Source organism: Podarcis bocagei (assembly GCF_964188305.1).
Source record: "Podarcis bocagei genome assembly, chromosome: 11".
Taxonomy (NCBI): Eukaryota; Metazoa; Chordata; class Lepidosauria; order Squamata; family Lacertidae; genus Podarcis; species Podarcis bocagei.
In genome coordinates this window covers 38,328,190-38,353,721 of record NC_138136.1, presented here as the reverse complement: position 1 = coordinate 38,353,721, position 25,532 = coordinate 38,328,190, and the positions used below count along the sequence as shown (strand labels likewise).

Sequence of the window (25,532 nt, the reverse complement as noted above, 5' to 3'; positions counted from 1 at the left end):
GGAACCAGCAGAATACAAGCCTGAATGGTAAACATTTGTGAGCATTAGCAGTGACTCACACGGTGTGGTGTGGGTAGGTGGGGGTGAGCCCAGAGGCCTGAAGAGAATTGGATATGAGCAACTCCAGCACCTCATCGGCCTGCCTGTTTAAACTATTCAGCATCTGCCCAGTCCCCTCACAGAGTATAATTTAAATGTACCAGAAAAGAGATGGACCAGGTGTATGACCCTGAAAGAAAACTCCACTAAAATGACACATAGATTGTATTACATGCCAGGAAGATTATTAGGGATGTCTCCAAGCTGCCTATGAAACTGGAGGTGCTATAAAACAAAAGGCACTTTTGTCTGTATGTGGTGGGTTTGTTATTTGATCAGTGGCTGAGGAAGTTTTGGAATATTACGCTGATGAGTAAAACTACTAGTCTGTTTATTTCATAAAATATACACACCACTTGATTGTAAAAAACAAAAACTGTTTTATAAAAAGACAAAACAAGAAAATGTATAACTTTACTTTAAAATATGCAAAAGGTATCAACATTTATGGGAAGGAAGAACCCCAATGATCCAGATTTTTTCAACAAAACTGGGATGCTTTTATTTTATGTTCATCAAAAATGGGTGACACGAGACCAGTGCAATGGCTACTGTGGATCTACTGATTATGCCGTAAAGTTACACAGCAGGTGGAGACTGATTTATGTATGCAATTGTAAAAGTAATAATAAATTTTGGAAAAGCTGTGAAGGAACAAAGAGAAGAGAGTCTCTCAGGAAAGGGCCAGGTGCCATACTGCGCAGTGGCTTTGCTAATTCTAATAGGAGGTTCTTCCTCAAGCTATCAGAAGTGACTAGGTGGACTCTGGCAACTTTTCACACCGAACTGCAGTGGTACTTGCTGTCACCTTCCACAGCCCTCCAAGGGCACGTCCATTGGCTCTGGTTCTGCTCTACCCAATCAGTTGCAACATTTGGGCGTCTAATTATTTTCATGCATATTGGCTTTTGCGATGAGTGGGAATGACTGCGTAGATAGATAATGTTCTGGCAGATGTGTGTGTGCTCCTTGGCCAGACCTGCTTGGGAGTGCCTGCATTCATTTTGCCTGTTGAAAGGATACACTCCCCCTCTCATCCGCAGGGCCAGTTGGCTGCCTGCAGGGGAGACCGCGTACCAAACTGACAGGAGCGCTGGTCCCTGCAGGAAGCACTAATTGTAAATTAATTCATGTGGATTTTTTCCAACCGCTGCAATAATTAATTTACAAGCTCTGTATGCACCTGAAAGACATGCCTGTCACTCCTCTGCTAGCAGACGTTGCATGGGCATGAATCCATTGTTCCCCAGACTTCAGGAAGTATTGTGACTCATGTGATTCCGAGGCATAGGAAATGGGGCTGCTGGAAAAAATAACATCCACTACATGCATTTTTTCCCCTGTCAACTATCACCCTATAGCTCTGTATAAGAGAAGGACTTGATGCAGGTTTATATGGTGGAACATGGAAGTGAGAGTGAGTTCTGTGTATATGTGTCACACTTCAAATGACATATATACGCTAAGTAATTTGTACACCTATATGTGTGAACCATTCACCACAAAAGGAACATTACACAGGGGAGGCCTCAGAGTTGATCCCTGCATATTCTACTTTGCACAGAGCCCTATGAATCAATGAATGGATGGCTGTGTGGACCAGCCCTTTGAGAGAGCAATAATTTTAAATGCAGGCGCTACACAGTGGCTGGTGCGCCGGGGGTGGGGGTGGGGAAGTAACCCTATTGATTTTTTGTTTTACAAAAATTAATCCACTGGAGGACTCTGACTAGCTTATAATTTTAAGGAACAAGGGCTTATGACTGGTTGACTTACATATGCCTATTGCACTAACTTGAATAAGTGGATAGCACATGGAGGGGGAAGGGACGCGGGTGGTGCTGTGGTCTAAACCACAGAGCCTAGGGCTTGCCAATTGGAAGGTTGGCAGTTTGAATCCCCGTGACAGGGTGAGCTCCCATTGCTCGGTCCCAGCTCCTGCCAACCTAGCAGTTCAAAAGCATGTCAAAGTGCAAGTAGATAAATAGGTACCGCTCCAGCGGGAAGGTAAACGGAGTTTCTGTGCACTGCTCTGGTTCACCAGAAGCAGCTTAGTCATGCTGGCCACATGACCCGGAAGCTGTCTACGGACAAACGCCAGCTCCCTTGGCCTATAGAACGAGATGAGCGTGCAACCCCAGAGTCGTCCGTGACTGGACCTAACGGTCAGGGGTACCTTTACCTTTATCTTTACATGGAGGGGGACTTGTACAAAGTACCATTTAAACTAATAAATGGCCATGGCAGACCCTCCAAGTATCCCTATTTCCCAGGGATGCCCTGATTTAGAAAAGCCATATTGGTTTCTGATTTGATCCCGGAATGTCCCGCTTTTCCTCAGGACATCCCTATTTTGATTAGAGAAATGTTGGAGGGTATGGAGTTATCTAACCCCCAAGCCATCTGAAGGCAATCCTGTATAGGGAAGCTTTTTGTTTTTGTTTTTTAAATGTTTTATTATGTTTTAATATATGGTGGAAGCCACCCAGAATGGCTGAGTAAGATGTGTGGGGTATGAATAGTAAAATTATGATTATGGAATGAGACGTCCCTGTTTTCATCAGAGAAATGTTGGAGGGTATGCCACGGAGGAGGAGCACACTCTCCTTGTCTACATTTGAAGAGACCATGTGTGGGTGCGCGCACACACAAATAACATCTGTGGGGGAGTCTGAGCATCCTTGGGCCATGGCAGTGCTAACTTGAATAAAATATGGGGGGGGGGGTAAGCCTAGAGATGGGAAGGCAAGACGCAGCACATGCACACCATTTGAATAGCAATGCCAATCAACCTGGAGGGGGCAGCCTCCTCAAATATTTTATTGGGCAGTCTAAAGGAGTTTCTGTGGTACCTCGGGTAACCAACGCTTCAAGTTACAGATGCTTCAGGTTACAGACTCCTCTAACCCAGAAATAGTACCTCAGGTTAAGAACTTTGCTTCAGGATGAGAACAGAAATTACGCAGCGGCGGCAGCGGGAGGCCACATTAGCTAAAGTGGTACCTCAGGTTAAGAACAGTTTCAGGTTAAGAATGGACCTCCGGAATGAATTAAATTCTTAATCTGAGGGTACCACTTTAGCTCTATGGTAGCAGATGAGGAGGGAAAGTTTAACTCTTTCTCCTCTTTCCAAAAACCTTCTTTCCTCCTCTTTGCATTTCATTGGTGCCAATGCAAATTGAAATTTAAAGAGCAGCTTTCAATAGGAGATTTTTGCCCAGCCTGTGACAGAGAGAAAGAGACCTACTGTGGGTCTGAGGTTCCTCAACTTCCCCACCCTCTGCCACCCAAGGCTGCTGTCTGCTGTCTATATAGCAAAAAAACCCCTACATTTTAATTGCATTCATATGATTAGCATCATACAGTTTAGCCATAAGTGGGTCTAGTCCCAGAGGCCAATTTAGGTGAGGGAGACTGGTTTGGTATGGAATAAGGAAAGAATTCAGAAACATAAGAGGAGGCCAAAAGGAGGAGAGATTTTTGCACATTTGTCTGTAGTTAACAGTGATCCTTCACCTGAATGTGAAGTGCACTTTCATGTTTTATTTTGAAGACCAATCAAGGCAAATAACCTACTTTTCCTGTTGTGATACAAACATTTTAAAGCAGCACCCAGGTAGAGTGGGACGACGGAGTAAAGTAAGTCCATGAGGCACATAGGTGAGGTTCATAAAATGGGCCCCTCTTAACAAGAAATAAATCATTTCGTGATAACAATATATGATATAAAATAAGAAAAAGAAACAGCCTCCTGGACTTGCTTGGTTTGGATAGTGCCCAGACACATATCATATATCACAATTCAGCCCGAGGTCGAGAATATCAAACTATTAAGTACATCGGTCACATGGTTTCAATTACCGCAGTGTATGTAGGATTGAATTACGCTGAAAAAGAAGCCAGTGTGGTGACTATAACATGATAATATGGATAAAAGGCGGGTTTGGCAAGCGCTGCTCCCTCGGCACTGATGGGCCTCTGTAAGTTGCGGTTGTTCGAAACACTTTGATTCTAGAGGCTCAAAATGTGTTGCTGTTTGCCTTGGAAGGGAAACGCAGCCTTTCCCTTCGTGCACAGAAATCACCCTGAGAAGATTCCGTTTCCAAGTTCTGCTTGCAGTTGGCAGTTTACTGTACTTGGATACTGGACGTACTGTACACGGATTTGCCCTAGAAACATGTGCTTCTTTGAAGACAGAGCTTGTGTGCTTTCTTTCTTTCATTTCCTCCTAGGCATCTTCACACCCCTGTCTGAACCCCAGTCTAATAGGAGTGAGCATATGAAACCATACCCTCCAACATTTCTCCAGTGAAAATAGGGACATCCTATTCAGTAATAATAAAAATTTTATTATTTATACCCTGGCCATCTGACTGGGTTGTCCCAGCCACTCTGGGAGGCTTCCAACATATATAACAACATAATAACACATTAAACATTTTTAAAAACCTCCTTTATACAGGGTTGCCTTCAGATATCTTCTAAAGGTTACTTATCTCCTTGGCTCAGGGGTCGCATAACTCCATACCGTCCAACATTTCTCCAACAAAAATAGGGATGTCCTAAGAAAAAGTGGGACATTCTGAGATCGAATCAGAAACCGGGGCAGCTTCTGTAAATCTGGGACTGTCCCTGGGAAATAGGGACACGTGGAGGGTCTGTGAAACCCATTCAGATTGATTTGTTGATTATTTATTTATTTAGGGTAGCAGAAGATCATTTTTAAAACGCGAGGTTCAGTATTTGCAACTAGTCAAGCTAGATGTGATTTCAAGCGCATAGTTCAAAAACTGTGTTTGTATCGTTGTTTAGAGAAAGCAGCTGAGGGGTGGGCTGGCACGGTAGACTGGGGCAGTGACATGGGGGGAAATGGTTTGAACTCTTTCTCTTTGCAACATTTCTCTGATGAACCCACCCCAACTATTATTTGATCCGATTTAAGGTTCTTCAAAATGGGGCATGCACTTGTAGAAGATTTGGGGGACAAATTCTCAGCAGGTCAGTGAAGGGATGGAATGGGTTAACTCCTCACTACCATCACAACCCTAATCTGCAGCTGCTTTTTGGAAACAAAGACATGCAGCTACTAAGCATGTTTTTGAATCATGATCATACACTCTTGTCTCATTTGGCCTGTATGGGTGTGTGTGTGTGTGTGTGTGTGTGTGTGTGTGTGTGAGAGAGAGAGAGAGAGAGAGAGAGAGAGAAAATGAGAATCAAATATTTGTATCCTGCACTAAGAAAGTTTGGGTTTTGCTATTTCTAGAAATTGTGTAAATGAAGGACATTTTCAGAGAGTTGCTTACATTGCAAAATTGTATTCTACACAGCTGGACTGTGAATGACACTTGTATGCAGAAGTGTGATCCCTGATAGCAGGAGCTGGTATGCCACTGATAAACAGAACAAACATTCCAGACTATGGAGTTGTGCGGGTTTTGGGTTTTTTTTAACAATTTCCATTGCTGGTATAAGAATCTCAGCACTTGATACAAGCCTCGCTTGCAAATCATAGAATCATAGAATCATAGAGTTGGAAGAGACCACAAGGGCCATCGAGTCCAACCCCCTGCCAAGCAGGAAACACCATCAGAGCACTCCTGACATATGGTTGTCAAGCCTCTGCTTAAAGACCTCCAAAGTAGGAGACCCCACCACACTCCTTGGCAGCAAATTCCACTGTCGAACAGCTCTTACTGTCAGGAAGTTCTTCCGAATGTTTAGGTGGAATCCTCTTTCTTGTAGTTTGAATCCATTGCTCCGTGTCCGCTTCTCTGGAGCAGCAGAAAACAACCTTTCTCCCTCCTCTATGTGACATCCTTTTATATATTTGAACATGGCTATCATATCACCCCTTAACCTCCTCTTCTCCAGGCTAAACATGCCCAGCTCCCTTAGCCGTTCCTCATAAGGCATCGTTTCCAGGCCTTTGACCATTTTGGTTGCCTTCCTCTGGACATGTTCCAGTTTGTCAGTGTCCTTCTTGAACTGTGGTGCCCAGAACTGGACATAGTACTCCAGGTGAGGTCTGACCAGAGCAGAATACAGTGGCACTATTACTTCCCTTGATCTAGATGCCATACTCCTATTGATGCAGCCCAGAATTGCATTGGCTTTTTTAGCTGCCGCGTCACACTGTTGGCTCATGTCAAGTTTGTGGTCAACCAAGACTCCTAGATCCTTTTCACATGTACTGCTCTCAAGCCAGGTGTCCCCCATCTTGTATTTGTGTCTCTCATTTTTTTTGCCCAAGTGCAATACTTTACATTTCTCCCTGTTAAAATTCATCTTGTTTGTTTTGGCCCAGTTCTCTAATCTGTCAAGGTCGTTTTGAAGTGTGATCCTGTCCTCTGGAGTGTTAGCCACCCCTCCCAGTTTGGTGTCATCTGCAAATTTGATCAGGATGCCCTTGAGTCCATCATCCAAGTCGTTGATAAAGATGTTGAATAAGACTGGGCCCAAGACAGAACCCTGTGGCACCCCACTAGTCACTCTTCTCCAGGATGAAGAGGAACCATTGATGAGCACCCTTTGGATTCGATCAGTCAGCCAGTTACAAATCCACTGAGTGGTAGCATAGTCAAGACTGCATTTTACCAGCTTCTTTACAAGAATATCATGGGGCAACTTGTCAAATGCCTTGCTGAAATCAAGGTAGGCTACATCCACTGCGTTCCCTTCATCTACCAGGCTTGTAATTCTGTCAAATGTGCTCCATGATTTTATCACCAGTGTGGGGAAGTCACTGGGCACATGCTCAGAGGCTGACTGGTATCACTACAGACATTTGAAATGAAGCCTGAACCAGGGCTGGCTGAAGTCATTTTGTCACATGAGGGCTGGCTCCTCCCTCCTCCTTGCCAGGGGTGGGCAGGCCTGGGCAGTCCAGGTCTTCCTGTTATATACCTGCTGGGATTGACAAGGCATCTGACCCTCACCTGAATCTCATAGCTCTCCTGACAAGTGCTTTGGTCTGCAGCCACAGTGTGGAAATAAAGGATGAGATTGCCCACCAGATACCAGGCACTATACTATTCAAATTAGGCCCCAGTGTTTTTCTTACAATCCCCTTCTCAATTAAGTAATCAATTTTAATCTAGAATTTAAATTCTCAAAACTTTCTTATTTGTTAATTCAAGCAAGTAGACCACTGCTCTCACTTCATTACACATACTATTTCTACCTGCAACACACTTGAGCAAACCTGCTCCTCTTCCTTTCACAGATTTTGTTGCCATTTGCAACTGTAGCTGCCTCTGATTAGTTATCATTTAACTCTTGGGGGGGGGGGGATTAGCATCAAGTGTCATGTGCATGGAAGTTGCCGAACCAATTAACCAACTAGAAGGATTACTGTTAATAGCACCAGTTTTCCTATAACTTGATATTGCTGGATAGTTTTGATGAACTGCAAAAGCATTTTTAGTTTGCTTTCTGTTGCCACCCTGGAACTTTACTTTATTAGTGCCACTTTGTTTTCTACGATTCCTTGCAAATGAAGGAAAACAACTTTTCTGCTTGTATATGCTGATAATATAATTTTGGTTACTGAGGACAAACAAGATTGTACAAAAACAAGATTGGGCACAGACCTGACCAGGACATAGGCATCCTGACTGTGACAAAGGTGACCTGTGTGCTTGCTTACTTGATTAACAGCTGTTGGGAACTTCAAGGTCCCTGCTCTCCCTTCTTATGGTCTTTATACTGGACCTGGAGACTCCTATAGAGAGCATTCCATGTCAAGAAGGAGGGCAAGTGGGCACCCTACCAAATGACAGGGCAGGAGCTACACGGAGCAGGGCCTTTTCACTGTTGGTGCTGATTGTATGACACGCTCTTCCCAGACCTGCTCTCTTTTGGCCTGTATTTTGGAGCTTTATAATTTAGGAAGACTTTGGAAGAACTGATTCACAAGTCTTATCAGTTGCTGACATATGAGCAGATTTTATCTGCTGCTATTCTGGGCTTCTGGTGCACCAGGGTTTACACCAGCGTAATAGAGTTGGCCAGGATGCCGGAAGGGATACAATTTACAAGCTTTCTCCATTATCTGCACATCAGGGGGTGTTCAGTAAACAGTGCAAAGGCTGAGCTGAAGCATTCCCTGCTGGTTACCTGCTTTCAGCAATAGGGGTCACTATTTGGTAGTACCCAATTGGTTAGCTTTCAGATTCTAGAGCTCCCTATTGGTGGTTCTTAGGTAATTCACAAAATAAAGAGTCCATTCATAAAACACAGTGTTCATTCATAAAGCAGTAACACAAATCTCCATTGTTACATATTGGATGTATATTTCAGCAGTTGAACGTACAGGTTTATGGCCATGCTGTAGTGTAGTGCTTATGTAACTGTGAATAAAAAGGTGACTGGGCTCATTGTCTTAGGGTTTGGGGGGAAGAGGTGACAAAACTGGTTTCCAATAAGTGCCCCCCCCCGTTATTTCCATAACAAGTCCTTGAGTCTGTACTCTGAATAGTGACACCAGGGACCTAGAAGGTGCAGGGCTTGTCAGTCCAACCCCTGCACAGTCTCATCAGGGCTGACCTTAAGGCAGTTGGAGCAATTGGGCCAAATTGGGCCCTGCAGGCCACTCCTAAGGGAGCCCCTGCACCAAGGCAGTCTAGATGGATTTTATTTGTAGTTGCTGGGTCTGAGTTGCCCTGCCATTGCATGAAGTCTTGGGTTTACAATTTTGGGAGAGGGAAGACTGTGGCACTGGGGAAAGGGCAGGCTAGCAAGGCCCTCTAGATTTAGAGGCCCAAGTTGTCCTGCCCTCACATGAAGTCTTGGTTTTGCGATTTTGGGAGAGGGGAGACTGGCCACTGGGGAGTGGGTGGGCTGGTGAGGCCCCCTAGATTTAGAGGCCCTAGGCTTCACCTACTTAGCCTATACATAAATCCATCACTGGGTGTAGCAGAGGCAGGGCTTTTGGGTTGTATTAGCAGAAGAGCAACTCCTGTATTGAAAGTGCACTACTTCCTCATTTTCCTTCAGCATCCAATCTGTTCAAGCTTTAAATTGTGCCCCTTCCATCTAACACAAATGGATTTAAAAATACACATACCTATTTAATGTATAACATATTTACTGTACAACATTCTGTTTGGTTATAACTAAAATCGCTAGTGCTCACTTCTACTTATTTCCAATTGTTTTCACTTCATTTCTCTTTCACCACCTCCTCTTTTCCTGAACAAATCTCCCTCTCTCCCCCTCTCTCGTTCTCTCTCTCCCTGCTCCTCCACCTTTTACTTATGTTGCTCTACAGCCAGATTGGAGAGACAGTTAATGCTGCATTTTTTATTAATAAAAATCGCCCAAGCTCTCTGCCAATTGGCCAAATGGGCCGAGGATGTGGAAAGTACATATCCAATTAGATTCTCGTCAAGAATTCCCATCTGGCGAAAGTATCAAAGGTCAGCTGAAATTGAAAAAGCACACGCGGTCATTCATGCTGTTTTATACAGAGCACAGAGTGTTCTCCTTTGGAAATGTCTCATCTTCAGCCGCAGTTAAAAAGGAAAGAAAATTCAGCAGGTTGCAAATGAAAAGAGAGCAACTGGTCACTTTCAGTTTGCAAGCCAAGTTCTGACCATTCCCACCAACATATTCTTTTTCCAAGCTTCTCTAAAATCTGCTGTTATTTCAATGTAATGGATTTTTCAAAACGTGCACCAAAGCATATCCAAAAGCTGCAGTTTAGGAATGTGACCAGCAACTGAAACCGCTGAGTAATAGCGTAGAAACCACTAACAACATACATGTGTCTTCTGTCACCAGCAAAGGATGAACACAAAGGTCAAGAGAATTAAAAGTACGAATTGTGGGATTGGGGTGAAGGTGACGAAACTGTCCAGAAACTATGTGCCGTAAAATCATTGACTCCACGCCACCACACCCCTTGAACCATGCCGAAGAATAGAAATCACGTTTAATCCAGCTTCCTCAAAATGAGTTTATTGCTTTCAATGTTGGCTCTCCAACATAAGTTTGAGACTGCACCCATCTTCGACCCTCACCCACCCTGGTTCCCCAATCCATTTTAAGAGAAAGAATTCTATAATTCACTGGGTTAAAGGGATCATTTGCTGGCTTTGTGGGATGTACTGCCAGCACTTAGGAAACATTTATTTTTCGTTATTGGAATGGATACAAGTGCAGCGGTTTAAGAAATATTTCCTTTCCTTTGGTTCCTGGCAGCGAACGGCAAAAGTGGCTGCAAGCTCAGGCAGGAGGAGCACGGATCTGCAAGGGTACACAAATAACATTCCAATATTTTTGTCAAAAATAAATAAGCGAGTTATTAAGTCATCTCGGGATGGGATTTACTTACTGCTCGTGTACAACTGCAAGCATGGTGTTTATTCACAAACAGATTCTTTCCTCTGTGCTTAAGTGTGCTGTGCCTCCCACATTACCATTTAGGAAGGATTAACACTATAAAAAGCATTCTGGGCTACAGCAAAGCACTATATACATGCAGGTCAAATTCCAGTAATAACCGCATTGCAAGGTCCCTGGGTTCATTTTAACTACATATTCATTCTTCATATTTTGTTGGCATATGGTGATTGTTTTTAAACACCCGCAAATGCAGCATATGAATAACGATGCCATTTTGCAGCCTGTAAATACTACCTGTATTTACTCAGAAGCAATTTCCACATTTCATGCTTGCTTCTAAGTAAGAGAGGTAGTGTAGCGGTTAGAATGTCAGACTAGGACCTGGGAGAGTTCAAGGTTCAAATCCCCACTTAGCCATGAAGCTTGCTGGGTGACTTGGAGCAGGCACTGTCTCTCAGCCTAACCTACCTCACAGGGTCATTGTGAGGACAAAATGGAGGAAAGAAAGCATGCCACCTTCAACTATTCAGAGGAAAAGTAGGATAAAAATGTAATAATAAAAATAAAATAATTTTGTCCAGGATGGGAGCCATTTCAGATTTTTTTATGGTGGTGGAGATGGGAGCAAGGACAAAGATTTCAGCAGGCAGGGGGCAAGGTTCGCAGCAAATTTCAAGGGCTGGCTATTTGAGATGATAACGATAAAACCGATGAAAAACTTAAAGAACGTTTTTTTGTGGTTACTTTTAAAAAAAAAGATCTAGCAAAATTATCTACACAAGATAATCACATTTTTCTAAAGCAAAAAAAGGCCTTTTGCGTGTAAACCTGATCCATAAGCTCATTTAATACATTGTCTGCAAGATTTGACTTGTATCTGTAGCTTTGGGAAGCAGCCTGATCAGTTTTGGAACCATTCTGTGTCTCTCCAATTCGACTCGTTATTTGGGACCAAATTAGATCTGCAAAAAAGATCTGCCCACACCCAAAACCTGTTCCGTTTAGTAGGGAATACAAAAATTGCTATAACTGAACCCCCCCCCCCCTTTCACAGAAGTGGATAAAATGTGTGGGCATAGCAGACCTTCAAAAGTGGATTGTCTGCCAAATTGTAGGCAGTTGCATCTGGGGTTTTCATGCATGGTTTTTTAAAACAACAACAACAACAACAACAACAACAACAACAACAACAACAACAACAACAAGGGAAAAGTTTATAACTTTTTTCATTTTCTGCCAGAACTGGATAAAGCTTGCCAAACTGCAGAACTACAGCTGCAGGGGCATTCTCACAAGGGCAAACTTTAAACATTGGGTGAGGGGTATAATTTGAAGCATAGGGGCAGTCATGGGTAAAAGTGCATGGATCTCCAGGAATGGCTGTGATCATGCTACCCCAAGCTACCCCAAGCATCATATTTCTGCATAAAGGGGGTGGGTTCAACCCCCAGAAATCTTCTTACTTTTATAATAATAACAATAATTTATTACTTATACCCCAACCATCTGGCTGGGTTTCCCCAACCTCTGGGTGGCTTCCAACAGGATATTAAAAACATAATAAAACATCAAACATTAAACATTAAAAACTTCCCTAAACAGGGCTGCCTTCAGATGTTTTTTCAAAGTCATATAGTTGTTTTTTTTCTTGTCATCTGATGGGAGGGCGTTCCACAGGGCAGGCGCCACTACCGAGAAGGCCCTCTGCCTGGTGATTCCCTGTAACCTCAATTCTCGCAGTGAAGGAACTGCCAGAAGGCCCTTGGAGCTGGACCTCTGCTTCTGGGCAGAACGATGGGAGTGGACACGCTCCTTCAGATACACTGGGCTGAGGCTGTTTAGGGCTTTAAAGGTCAGCACCAACACACAGAATTGTGCTCAGAAACATACTGGAAGCCAATGTAGATCTTTCAAGACTGGTGTTATGCGGTCTTGGCAGCCACTCCCAGTCACCAGTCTAGCTGCCACATTCTGGATTAATTGTAGTTTCTGGGTCATCTTCAAAGGTAGCCCCACGTAGAGCGCATTGCAGTAGTCCAAGCAGGAGATAACTAGAGCATGCACCAGTCTGGTGAGACAGTCCATGGGCAGGTAGGGTCTCACCCTGCATACCAGATGGAGCTAGTAGACAGCTGGCCTAGGCAGGTTTTTTTCTTTGAAAAAGTTTAAAGCAATTGGTGTTGAAAACATTAAATTATTGCAATAGTCTAATGTAGTTTCTATTGAGTTTAAAGATGCACCAATATTTTACATTGATTTTGAAGATATATACTTTACATTTCATTAATGTCTTCTTCTCATAGTGATGTTTCATTTCCATGAAGACTTTTTTTTTTTTTTAATGCAAACTGACGTGGAAATGTGGGCAACTGAACTTAAGAGTGGAAAAATGGGAAGCATTTCCATTCCCATCAGTCATCATTCAGACAGGCAGCTCAAATATATATTAAAAGGAGGAATTGAGAATACAATGAAACATCTTACTGTTTCCATGTGCCATGTGATGTTTATGAGGTCAGTAAATGTTGCTTGTGGTCATGGGTTGCAGAGCCATTTCATTTTGAAGAATATAACACGATCATTCTTACATATCACTTCAAAGTTTGTCTGGGTCAACATGCTCCAATATTTTGTCAGATGGCCAGAGCTGACAAACCAATGATCTGCTTTCCCTAATCTCCTTTTGGGTTAGATAAGGAGGAAGAGCCTCCAGACTGGGCTGCACCGATATTGGGCCCTACTTAGTTCAACAAACTTTATGAAGGCTTCAGGAAGGATTGGTATCAGCTTTGGCCATAAGACAAATATGCCCACCTGGAAGTGAGCCAGTCCAAAGCTAGAGCACAGCAGATGGGGAGGTGGCACCAGTATCAGAGTTCATACTCTTCTGTTTGAGAGTTCTTGGCTCTAAAAGGTGTGCATTCATTTCAGGACAAATGGAAAGCAGTACTGAATGGGGCTCATTTGGACCAATCAGCATTTGTCTTGAAATGAATGAAACGAGCCATTCAAGGCTCCCATTCACTCCATGCATTCAAGGGTGCTGGGTATACCTGGATCCAGCAGTGGTTGAATAGACATTGGTGACCGCTAATAGCTGCCATAAGCCCCTACCAGAATGCCCTGACGCAGTGCTGCTCCAAGGAATTTTGGAAGGAAAATGACACTCCCTCATTTTATTTTAGGCTGGCAACTATTCCCACCCCCATTCCTCTTAACTGTGCTGCATTCAAGCAAGATGATTGGAACCCTCTAGGAGTGATTTAGGGCTCACTGAGAACTTGTGTGCCTTTTTTTAATCATAAAAAAAGGTTGACGATCATGTACAAAGTATTTTTTCCTTACCACTGACCATGCATTAAATAAAAAACAACCCCTGCACATTAGGTGTTAGGTTTAACTACTTCTAGGGCAGCAAGAGTGAGGCTATATAGATTTACAATTTTAGTCCTGGCACAATAATATTATCTTCCGTCAGGATCTCCCTTTGAACGGGTTTGTAGGTCTGTCCGAGTATGACTGAAGGAACTGGTTTCTCTCAGTATGCCTGAAATCCATCCCAGCTTTCCAGTCCTGGATTTCCCTGGAAAGTCACTTCCCTTTCTTAAGAGCGCAGGTAATTTCAAACTCCTTTTGGGTTGCCTCTTTCATTTGCTGTGGTAGCATGGACTGTGGCTGCAATTGAGAGAGATGGGGGCGGGGGCGGGGACCGGGAGAGAAGAATGTGGTCACTCTGGCTGAATGGAACAGACACGCTGATCACAGATAACAAAGAGCCACAGTGTGTGTGTTTGTATATGTAACTACAAAGGGTCACTTGTGTCAAAGAAGAACATGTGAGCAGATGCCCCCGTTTGAGCATGGCAGGCCCATTAGTTAATCTACTTTCTGTACTCTAGTCGGGAACATTTATTTATCCCCGTCTCTTTTATTCCTGAAAGCTGAGTGCCAAGGAGACAAAGAGAAATCCTTTGGCTTCTTCTTCTGCCACTAATCAGCTGTGAAAGCACAACAGGCACCGTTGTGTTTTTTCAGAAAGGAACAAAATATATGATTTCCACATCCAGGAATTGGTTTGGAAATCCGATTGATTTCAGTGGTAATTGCAGGTGCTCAGGTCTTCTCGGAGTAGAAAAACAACAACCCCTCCCTTGGTTATTATTACTGCATTTTCTGGTACAAAAACAGTCAAAGGTACATGAAACCAATCAGGTTACTTTAATGAGCAGTCCTTTTATCCACCCTTACACATTTAAGGAAACCATGAGATTCCTGGCACTCCTTTTAGCAGCTGCCAAGCCTTGTATTAATAGATATTATAGGCCAAGAGAGCCCTGTTAATAAAGGGTTCTTTCTTGCATTCTACCTATAATATTTATTTTTTAAAACTAAATTCTTAACATACTGAAAGCAGTATTTTGTGTTAGCAAAAAAGAAAAGAACGACACAGTAGTTACCTTGCAAACTTTTAAGGCCAGGACTCTGTCCCATTTGCTGTGGTGTTCAGTAGGAACACATATGCTTTTGGGAAGTGGGTTTCCTCATGATACCTGCAGCACTCCTGCACACTTGGACAGGATTGGGGTGACGCAGAACAGTGGTGAGGTTGAGGCCATGAGGATGCAGCCTCCTTGCTTCAACCAACTTCAACCTATTCTCTCACTTTTGATAAGTTTCCTGTTTTGAAGTCAAGAGTGGCTGTTACATATATGTAAGTCCCCCAGTTACATATATGTTGAATTTGATAGTATTATGGTCAGTGTTATTGGTTCAACAACGCTTACATCTCGCACCAGGTTCCAGAAGGCATCAGTCAACTTTTAAATTGAGAATTGTGCACCCTCTACTCTTGAGCACAAAGTATTTAAGGTATTTAGAATGGAAGGCACCCATTACTTCAGCTCTGCTTCCTTGAGAGACCTCCTTGGTGTCAGTATCCCTTTCAAGATCACCCTAGACATCATAGGGACCCAAGAGCATGTCTCCAGGACCAAATTTGCGGCCGGTATTACCATCCACAGCGATTCTGTGGAAGAGCCCCCACACTTTTGGGGATTTCTAGCTGCTAGTACTCTATGTCATTCTTAAGTGACACCACCTCCAGTACCCCCTTCCCTGTCCTTCCCACAGAATTTATATCCAGAGATAACAACTATGTCCCACTGGCTCTCTCCATTCCATCATGTTTCCATCATGCCCACTTTGTATACATACATACTCCCCTCTAAGATGAAGCTGTCTAGGTTTGCCATCGCTTTTCTCCCAAGAAGCAGGCATCTTTTAATTTCGTGACTGCTGTCACCATCTGCAGTGATCATGGAGCCCAAGAAAGTAAAATCTCTCACTGCCTCAATTTCTTCCCCTTCTATTTGCCAGGAGGTGATTGGCCCAGTGGCCATGATCTTCATTTTTTTGATGTTGAGCTTCAGACCATATTTTGTGCTCTCCTCTTTCACCCTCATTAAAAGGTTCTTTAATTCCTCCTCACTTTCTGCCATCAAGGTTGTGTCATCTGCGTATCTGAAGTTGTTGATATTTCTTCCGGCAATCTTAATTCCGGTTTGGGATTCATCCAGCCCAGCCTTTCGTATGATGAATTCTGCAAAAAAGTTAAATAAGCAGGGAGACAATATACAGCCTTGTCGTACACCTTTCCCAATTTTGAACCAATCAGTTGTTCCATATCCAGTTCTAACTGTAGCTTCTTGTCCCACATAGAGATTTCTCAGGAGACAGATGAGGTGATCAGGCACTCCCATTTCTTTAAGAACTTGCCATAGTTTGCTGTGGTCGACACAGTCAAAGACTTTTGCATAGTCAATGAAGCAGAAGTAGATGTCTCAACTAAACAACTAAACAACAACAACAAAGATGAAGCTCTCCAACTCACCCATCTTGCCTCAGAGGTTTCTAGCATGAGTATATAAACACCTGTACACCGTGTCTTTCTCCAAATGTCTTTCACATGTGTGTTTTACGCCTTGAGGCTTTGACCTCTCTGAGTTGCTGCCAGGAGCGCCCCTGTACTCAAAATGTCTAGTTCTAGTCATCCCCAATTTCAACAACCATAACCTTTTTACGCTCATCCCTCAGGGACAATTTGTTCCAAACAGAACACTCCTCAGCTCCCGTCAGCATTCCCTTCTCACGATTAGTTTAAAACCATTTAGAAGCTGCTTTGAGACGGCTGTTTTAGTTTATTATGGTAGTGAGATTTTGTTCTTTTTTTAATGCCTTTATTCATGCTTGTGACACACGCAGATACCCCTGTTTGCAGAGATTTGCCCTGGAAGGCAGCATAGAAATATCTGAAATAATAATTATTGTATTTCAGAGTTTTGTTAGTTCTTCTGGACTCATTCTCAACTCCTCTCTAAGTCCTCAAAAGACACTTAATGACAGCTTTCACAACAAATATGTAAATATCTGGTATCAGCCACTGCATCTTCCGAAGGCAAAACGAATTCCACACATACACCCTGGTATCTTATGCAGCAATATAATTATCTCTGGGCTTTCTGTCGTCAAGGAACTGGTCTTTCAGGACACTCCTACCACTGAGGGAACATGAGGATTTCACTCTTGCATGAGGAACAAAACAATCAGGCTCGGAGTATTTTTCCATGCCTCCCTGCAGAGAGTCTGAATCTCTGGCTGTGTACACACTCCCATGTACTCTGCATCCAGTGGCGTGTGAAGCTGTGAACTCACAGCTCTCCTGTAGTTTCTTGAAAAATACTGCCTTTTGCTGTATTTCCTCCTGCCACACACCCAGCTCTGATCCAGTTTGAAAATGCAAACCACACGAATACATCCACACCACTTCTTCACTTCCCTAGTGTGGGCAGAAAACAGACAACATGGAAACATATCCAACCATGCTGATGTGCACAACCACGGGCAAATATGCTTTGATATTCAGCTGGGAGAAATCACCTCACACTACATTTTAAGCCAGTAACTTTGGGTATAAGCAACTCTGCATGGATTGAGCAGGGTTGAGACTAACGAAATATACTTTGTAGTTTGCCAAGCTCACACTCTCCTGCACAAGGCAGCCATGCATGGTGGCTTAGAATCCTAAGCCATCCTTGTAAATATGAATAAATGGTAAATAAAGAATGCTTTTTGCTTTACCATTTGGGGCCTATGTGTGTTTTATTTGCTCTTTCAAAGCAATGTGAATCAAAGTGAAGCAGAAGACAACATTTTCAGCCCATTTGTCATAGTCCGTCTCTCACTCTTAATGGTGAACGATTGCCACCACTGTTCATTAGTACTATCAGCACTGAAGAATAAAACAATGCTTTTCCTGGAGTACCAAGCTGTGTGGGTGTGGAGATAGGATATTACAGTTTTGAACATCACTGTGTATACTTTGCACATAGGAAGCTGCCTTGGTCCATGCAGTTCTGTATAGTTTACAGTGGTTTGCGATGGCTCTCCAAGCTTTCAGACAAAAATCTTTCCCTGTCCTATCTAGAGGTGCTGTGGATGAAATCTGTCAGACAGACTGTCCCTGGAAAATCAGGACACCTGGAGGGTATGTATGTATGCATGCATGGACAGCAGTGGGAGCGGCTCTTAGGTGTGGTGGAGGGGGTCACGGCTAGCTGGTGCAGCGCCACGATCCCTTTCATGTAAACCTCAAGTGTGTGGGTATGTCTGATCCTCCCTCGTTAAAAGCTTTATATGCTGAACAAATACATAAACTGGCGCAGACTGTTGTTAATCCCATTCCCAGCAGGCCGATGCAAGAGTGGGCGTGTGAATATTGCTGACACAGCAGAGTTGGTACCAGCTGCAGCAGGGAAGCTTGGAATCCGGTTTGGTTGGGTACAAGGCCAGTGTGAAGATACACACTGTGTGTTAATGGATTTATTAATAAGAGTAGTCCCGGCACTGGTGCTGCCTAGAAGCCACACTGTTCACCATGGAAAGCCATACTCCTCATCAGAGATATGTGGAGGCAAACTGTTGCTACCAAGTGGTGAGGGAAATTGTGTTTGCATTTGCCCCTTTATGATATAATATGTTCTAAGATTTGGTGCTGGCATTTAAAACACACACACACACAAAACCATCCAGGTTCTGAGGGAAGAAGATACCACAGATTTTTATTTAACAACTCTGCAAGAGCAGAGGTTTGTGGATAGCTTTGCAATAATGAATATTCATTAATAGAACTGTGCTTCACAGTTAGCAGCTATCTTCTGCTTCAGCCAGAAAGAAAGCACATAGCCTGGTTGGGTTTCACTATAATAAGAATGTTCTAGTTTTTTGCTAAAAGCATCTCGTTGAGCTGTTTTATCAAAAAACCAAGAGGAGCATTCCATCCCCCTCCTCCTCCTCCTCTTCCTCCTCCTCCTCTTCCTCCTCCTCCTCCTCCTCCTCTTCCTCAGTATCCTCATTTCTTCAGTCTTGTAAACTACTCTTCAAGTTTATTTCTTTATTTAATACCACACTTTTCTTCCAGTGCAGAACCCACATTGGGTAGACGTCATGGTCTAAACCACTGAGCCTCTTGGGCTTGCCGGTCGGAAGGTCGGCGTTTTGAATCCCCGTGATGGAGTGAGCTCCCGTTGCTGTGTTCCAGCTCCTGCCAACATAGCAGTTTGAAAGCACGCCGGTGCAAGTAGATAAATAGGTACCGCTGTGGGAGGAAGGTAAATGGCGTTTCCGTGCACTCTGGTTTCCGTCATGGTGTTCTGTTGCACCAGAAGCAGTTTAGTCATGCTGGCCACATGACCTGGAAAGCTGTCTGTGGACAAACTCCAGCTCCCTTGGCCTGAAAGCAAGATGGGCACCACAACCCCATAGTCACCTGTGACTGGACTTAACCATCCAGGGGTCCTTTACCTTACATAACAAAATAACCCCTGTCACATTTTAAAATGCTAGCCAAAAGGCTGTATTATTACTATTCTTCCTGTTGTTTTTGTTATTGTTTACAGTCTGGAGACCAACTCACATTCTGCATTCTGCATGCATTGCAGAGCCTAATATTTGCTCAAAGAGAGCAAGATTCCTCAGAGCCTGCTCTTTAATATTTGGTTGTCGATTAAATTCCCAGCTAGGTACCATACCAACCATGAAATACTGGATTACTTAAGTTGAGTTTTCCACATGCCCCTTGGGAGCAGTTGGGATGGTGCAAAAGGGCTTTATAGACTACAGTCCCTGATCTATAAAGCCCTGCCTCAGCCAGTGGCTGCACAGGAAGCAGACTATCATCACATGCAAATTCTGAGTGACAGTGAAATGGAATAAGTGAGGAAAACCTGGGCAGAAGGTGATCCTTTTGCTATTTCCAAACCTGCCAGACCGCCTTAAGGGTGGACTTGGCAGTTGCTGCATGGGTAAATAAATCTTGTTTGACAAATGAGATCCATTCTGGGAATTGTACTGCACTCATTACCCCCTCAGTCTACACCCAAAACCCAAATCTCATGCCAGATTTTATGTGCCTCATAACAATGTTTGAAATATAGGATTCATCCAGCCTCTCAAGGAGGGTGCCCTGTATTGCAACACCTTAGCATTCCCGGCTTTATGACTTTGAAAGCCAAATGTTTCCAGGTACATAGTACCATGGTGGGGACTACTATGGGAAGCGCATAAAAATGTTAGAGCCCTGAATGCATGCAAGTGGGAGCAGGTTCACACGTAGTTGATATCAACATGTATAATTTAAAGTTGGGGCTGATATCACTCCACACCATCCCATTTACAGGACTGTGAGGACTGACTTTTGAGAACAGGTGGGATTTACTTTTTTTTTTAACAAAGTCTGGCATTTAACTCCTTAGAAAATTTATTTTAAAACCTCATTAACAGCAACACAATGAAGAGTCCCATGTGTATTATTTGAGGGAGTGTAATATCGATCTACTCCTGATGGTCTTTTGTGCTTGACTCAGAATTTTGGAGAGTCAGCTGCTCAAACATTTCACTTTCTCTTCTCCCTCTCTTTTATCTATTTTAGGAAAATGTGACAGCAGACCACAGTGCTGTGGTAGACTCCACATGGAGATACAACAAAATTACCACATGAGGTTTACAAAAGCCAGAGAATCAAAACAATATGTGCTTCAACTGAATCATTCCTAGGCACTGTCATAGGTGGAGAGGAAGTACGGAGAAACACTTTTCTGGGATTTATTTATTTTGGTGCAGGAATGATGACATCATCACCACCTAGAGCACCAGGGTAATTGGTGGTGCCTCTTCGATCTGGCAAGTGCATGAGATGGTAAGAAAACTTCCATGTTTTCCTGTTGTTCCCTATTGTTCATTAGCACAAAGAATGGATACTTCTTTCCTTTTCTTTGATGAGGTTCCAACTTCACACTAGCAATACTTCTTTGCAGGATTGTCTGCTATTCTAATTTAAAGCAAAAGATTGTATGAAAGCTCACTGGAGATTTGTTCTTAAAGCTCAATGTGTTTTACAAGTTCCATCTATTCTGTAAACATCTATTCTATGACTGTTAGCTGATCCTTAAAAACTGGGTTTTATGCAATTTACTACTGCCCTTTAGGAAGGGGTACATCTGTTTGCATATTCATATATCAGTGGTGGGAACCCTGGCCCACGTTTGTTTTCATGGCCCTGGCCTCAACATGGTTGCTTGCTTACTGCTGTGGAAATGAGTAATAGCTTCATTAGTTAGGCAGACTGATTTGGCTAATCCACCATATTCCAGTTGACATAAAATCCCGAGGTGTTGTGTGTTTTTTAACCCCTTCTTACATCTCCATGAAAATTGCCTCCAGGTCTTTCCTCTGTCCTGATTCTGTGGCATCCATCTGTTCACAAATGCAACATTGTCCTTTCAGAAACAGGATTAGAAGGGAACTTGCGAATATTCGTGGTTTAATACATGGAGTGGCAATGTTTTCAATAGCCTAATTGCTTTAGCTTGATGTTTGCTATATTGCATAGTTGAGTAAACACTTCATTTGGGTTTTTAAAAAATGCACTGTCATGTCATATTTTTGATGGATGGTTTGCTGACAAAAGTCATAATCAGGCATTTATTCCTCCACATGATGCTATTCATGTAGAGGCAAAAGTGGAGATGAACGCTCTTGTCCTGACCTTCTCTGTCGTGTTTCCATTTGTCCCTCATGAGTTGGAGGGCAACTGTCTACATCGGGGAATCTGCACTGTTTGTTTAGGATTCCTGTTTGGTTCAAAAATCTGGTTTTCCAGGGTTCTTCCACCATCTCTTAACAGTGTTCAATCTTCCTTTTTTGGCCAAGGTTCAGAAATAATATTGACTGAGCAAATGTCAGGAAGCCCTAGATGCACTGATTTTTTTCAGGGGGTACTCAGGCGTAAGCAGTAACAGCACCTTTTCGTTGTTGTTAAAAAGTATGGTACTTACTACAACAACTTCATGGTGAGTAAAGGTAAAGGTAAAGGTACCCCTGCCCGTATGGGCCAGTCTTGACAGACTCTAGGGTTGTGCGCTCATCTCACTCTAGAGGCCGGGAGCCAGCGCTGTCCGCAGACACTTCCAGGTCACGTGGCCAGCGTGACGAAGCTGCTCTGGCAAACCGGCACCAGAGTAGCACACGGAAACGCCGTTTACCTTCCCGCTATAAAGCGGTACCTATTTATCTACTTGCATTTAAGGGTGCTTTCAAACTGCTAGGTGGGCAGGAGCTGGGACCAAACGACGGGAGCTCACCCCGCCGCGGGGATTTGAACCGCCGACCATGCGATCGGCAAGTCCTAGGCACTGAGGTTTTACCAACAGCGCCACCCGCGTCCCATGGTGAGTACTGGCACCTATTTTTTATTTAGAAAAAAACACCGCCTAAGTGATACATTTTTCCTTGGCCGTTTTCGTTCTGGCATTGGAACTGCTTAGATTAGCTCTACTGGATGACACTCAACTGGAGATTCAATTGGGCAGAACTGGCCAATGTGTGGTACCCTCCCAATGTTGTTGGACTGCAATGCCCACCATCCCTGACCATTGACTGTCAGTGAGAATGCCTCCTTGTGTTAATTCTTTTTGTCAAGTTGGCAACTTCTGGCTTTTGACACTAGATTATTGGATCAGACACCCTCCACTGTTGTCTTAAGGAAAGCCCTTCAATGGGTTTATTCATTCTTCTTTGTCTGATCCTTTTAAGAGTGAGAAATCTGAGGCTTCTCGCTCTATAGTAAGGAGGGAAATGTGCTCTATTTGAATTGATGGAAAGGTTCCCTCTTGTTTCTGCCTGAGAGGAGCAAGTAGAAAGCAAAAGGGCGGTGGCATGTAGGCATGTGGAAGGTGAAGACCATGATCCCTGCAAACAGAGGCATGAGAGTTGTGAGGAGACCTCCCATCAGATTTAGGGCAAGTGCTGGAGATGATAGCCCTACTTTGTCTACTAGCACAACAAACCAATGATTTCCACTATAGTTAAAGCTATGGTTTCCCCAGAAGTGATGTATGGAAGTGAGAGCTGGACCATAAAGAAGGCTGATCACCGAAGAATTGATGCTTTTGAATTATGGTGCTGGAGGAGACTCATGGACTGCAAGAAGATCAAACCTCTCCATTCTGAAGGAAATCAGCCCTGAGTGCTCACTGGAAGGACAGATCGTGAAGCTGAGGCTCCAATACTTTGGCCACCTCATGAGAAGAGAAGACTCCCTGGAAAAGACCCTGATGCTGGGAAAGATGGAGGGCACAAGGAGAAGGGGACGACAGAGGACAAGATGAGTAGACAGTGTTCTCAAAGCTACCAGCATGAGTTTGACCAAACTGCGGGAGGCAGTGGAAGACAGAAGTGCCTGGCGTGCTCTGGTCCATGGGGTCGCGAAGAGTCGGACACAACTAAACGACTAAACAAAAAAAGCTTGGACTTGAGCTGATTGCACAGGAAGCAAAAACTGGCATGGACAGACAGGTTATCTCTTTGAGCGAGTGGCGTAAAGAATGAAGTAGACCTCTTATCCCATAGTGTGGGTGGGGGGAAGAGAGGGGGTTCATCTGGGAAGCGGAAATGCTTCCACTGATGGTATGGTCAGAAGGGCACAGCCTTGAATTCCTCCTCCCTTTCTTGCCAGTCACAAAGAGAAGTTCAGCATCGTGTAGCCTTCAAAATACTTCTTGAGCAGCTTCAAAACAATGAGAATGATACACATGATTTTCCATCTTTTTTATTCTTACTCATGCTATGATTCAGTAGCACACTTCTGCCCTGCTGCCTAAAAAAGCCACCAGCAGCAGCCACACAAACCGCTTGCAGCAGGAGGAGAGTGAAATGACAGAGGAAATAGTTTCCCATCTAGAAAATAAGGAGATTAAAGGTAATCTGGAAGCCGGGCCCAGGATCTGCACCGTATTTAAACCAGGAACTTTTCATTATTATGCCTAAGACATTGCCTGAGAGTCAAGCCAGTAGTCTGGATGGCATGACATTTTAATAAATAAAAACCCTTCTAATCATCCATGAAATAGCTTTCTTACTTATAAATTCAAAAACATTTACAAGCAAGAAGAACATTTGCAGATTGCTTTATGTAGTAGGAATTCCCAAGGGGGTGCTGAACTCCACAATCAGAAGGGCTCAGGAAATCAAAGGGATGGAAAGTTTATTGAGCAGGTCTGACAATTCATAATAAAGATCTCTGCACTGCTGGGGATTGGGAAGCAGTTACAGGACAGCCAAGCTTAATCCAGATGACATTGCAAGAAGCAAGGACAACAGTCTTTGCTTTAAATTTTTTTTATAAAAATAAACATGACCTCAAATCCTGCAAATATCTTACTTTCTGGTATGCATGGTTTCTGATTTAACAAGCAAGCAAGAGGAGCCTTGATTGATTGCAGTTATAAAACGTTTTTTTCTATAAAGCTAGCAATAAAAAACTTGGAGAATAGGCATGAAACAAATGTTTTTTACGGGTTAAGGGAGTACCTGTGTTGGAATTGAATTGGGCAGTCATTCAGGGTAGTTCTGCAATTGCAATAAACTCAAAATCCAAATTCCAGGCAAGTCATAAAAAATTGAATTGATTTATGAAGCATTTATGGCTCTCCAGTGAATGTCTATTTTGCCTCTCTGTTTCTCTAATTTTATTTGTCTTTGTCTTATGATGCATAGTCACCAATTTTTAGTGGGGACTTTCAGACATTCCTGAAATTTCTTCTACAATACATGGTTTAAACCAAAGATGTTGGGACAACTTTGTTGAATAATAAGAGGTGCTTTTCTTCTGTCATTTCTGATTTGCTGCTGGAAATTACTAGAAAAGAGGTTGCCGGCCTTTTTGGACCAATGGGCACATTTTGACTCGTGGGCATGGCATAATGAAACACAACATGGCTGCCTGGCATAACACAGAAATAAAAAGAGTACTGTCATGCTGGAAATTTTTCCATAATTGCAGTTCCAGACCAGAAAAGGCCTAACCCAGGCTTCCTCAAACTCGGCCCTCCAGATGTTTTTGACCTACAACTCCCATGATCCCTAGCTAGCAGGACCAGTGGTCAGGGATGATGGGAACTGTAGTTTCAAAACATCTGGAGGGCCAAGATTGAGGAAGCCTGGCCTAACCTGTTGAACAGCCTGCCATACAGCTGTTAAAGTCACAGGAAACTCGTTTTTCTTCAATGCCAACCCTAAAACAAACTTAGGTTGCTATCCTGTATCCACTTATCTGGAATTAAGTCCCATTAGACACCAAAGGACTTACTCCTGAGTAGACATTACACTATTTGATGTGTGAGGAAGGGTCACAGCAGCAGAAATTTGGCTTATCTCAGTGGACTGGGGCCTAAAAATAAGCCTGGTGTGCTCTGGGACATATTCCCCATTGCCTCCCCTGACCCATTTTCTTTGACCCCCTTGTCTTCATTGAATGCTGCATGGTACGAAACACAGACATCCTGCTTTAACTACAGTGGAACAGCAAAGGAATAGTAAATTGGCACATTCAAAAGGAGTGCCTTGAAATTCAGGCCTTGAAGGATTCTTATCTAGTCCTGTTGGCAAAGCACTTCCCTGACTAGAGGTGAATTTCTCCCAGTTATATATGAGATCAAGGAGCTGTTTATCTGAAAGGTGTTAACAGGGCCAGC

The 25,532-nt window shown here is 43.3% G+C and overlaps 1 long non-coding RNA gene across 2 annotated transcripts in view; it reads left to right on the top strand.

The window, feature by feature from the left end:
- LOC308597411 overlaps positions 1 to 25,532 on the top strand; it is an 88,783-nt gene that overhangs the window by 28,448 nt on the left and 34,803 nt on the right. Inside the window, exons 1-3 of one of the 2 annotated variants that reach the window (XR_014012955.1) lie at positions 17,844 to 17,997; positions 18,923 to 19,112; positions 20,432 to 20,698. This is a non-coding gene — a long non-coding RNA (uncharacterized lncRNA). Of the gene's footprint in view, positions 1 to 17,843; positions 17,998 to 18,922; positions 19,113 to 20,431; positions 20,699 to 25,532 lie in introns of those variants that run through there. The other variant, XR_014012954.1, reaches the window with a different exon arrangement.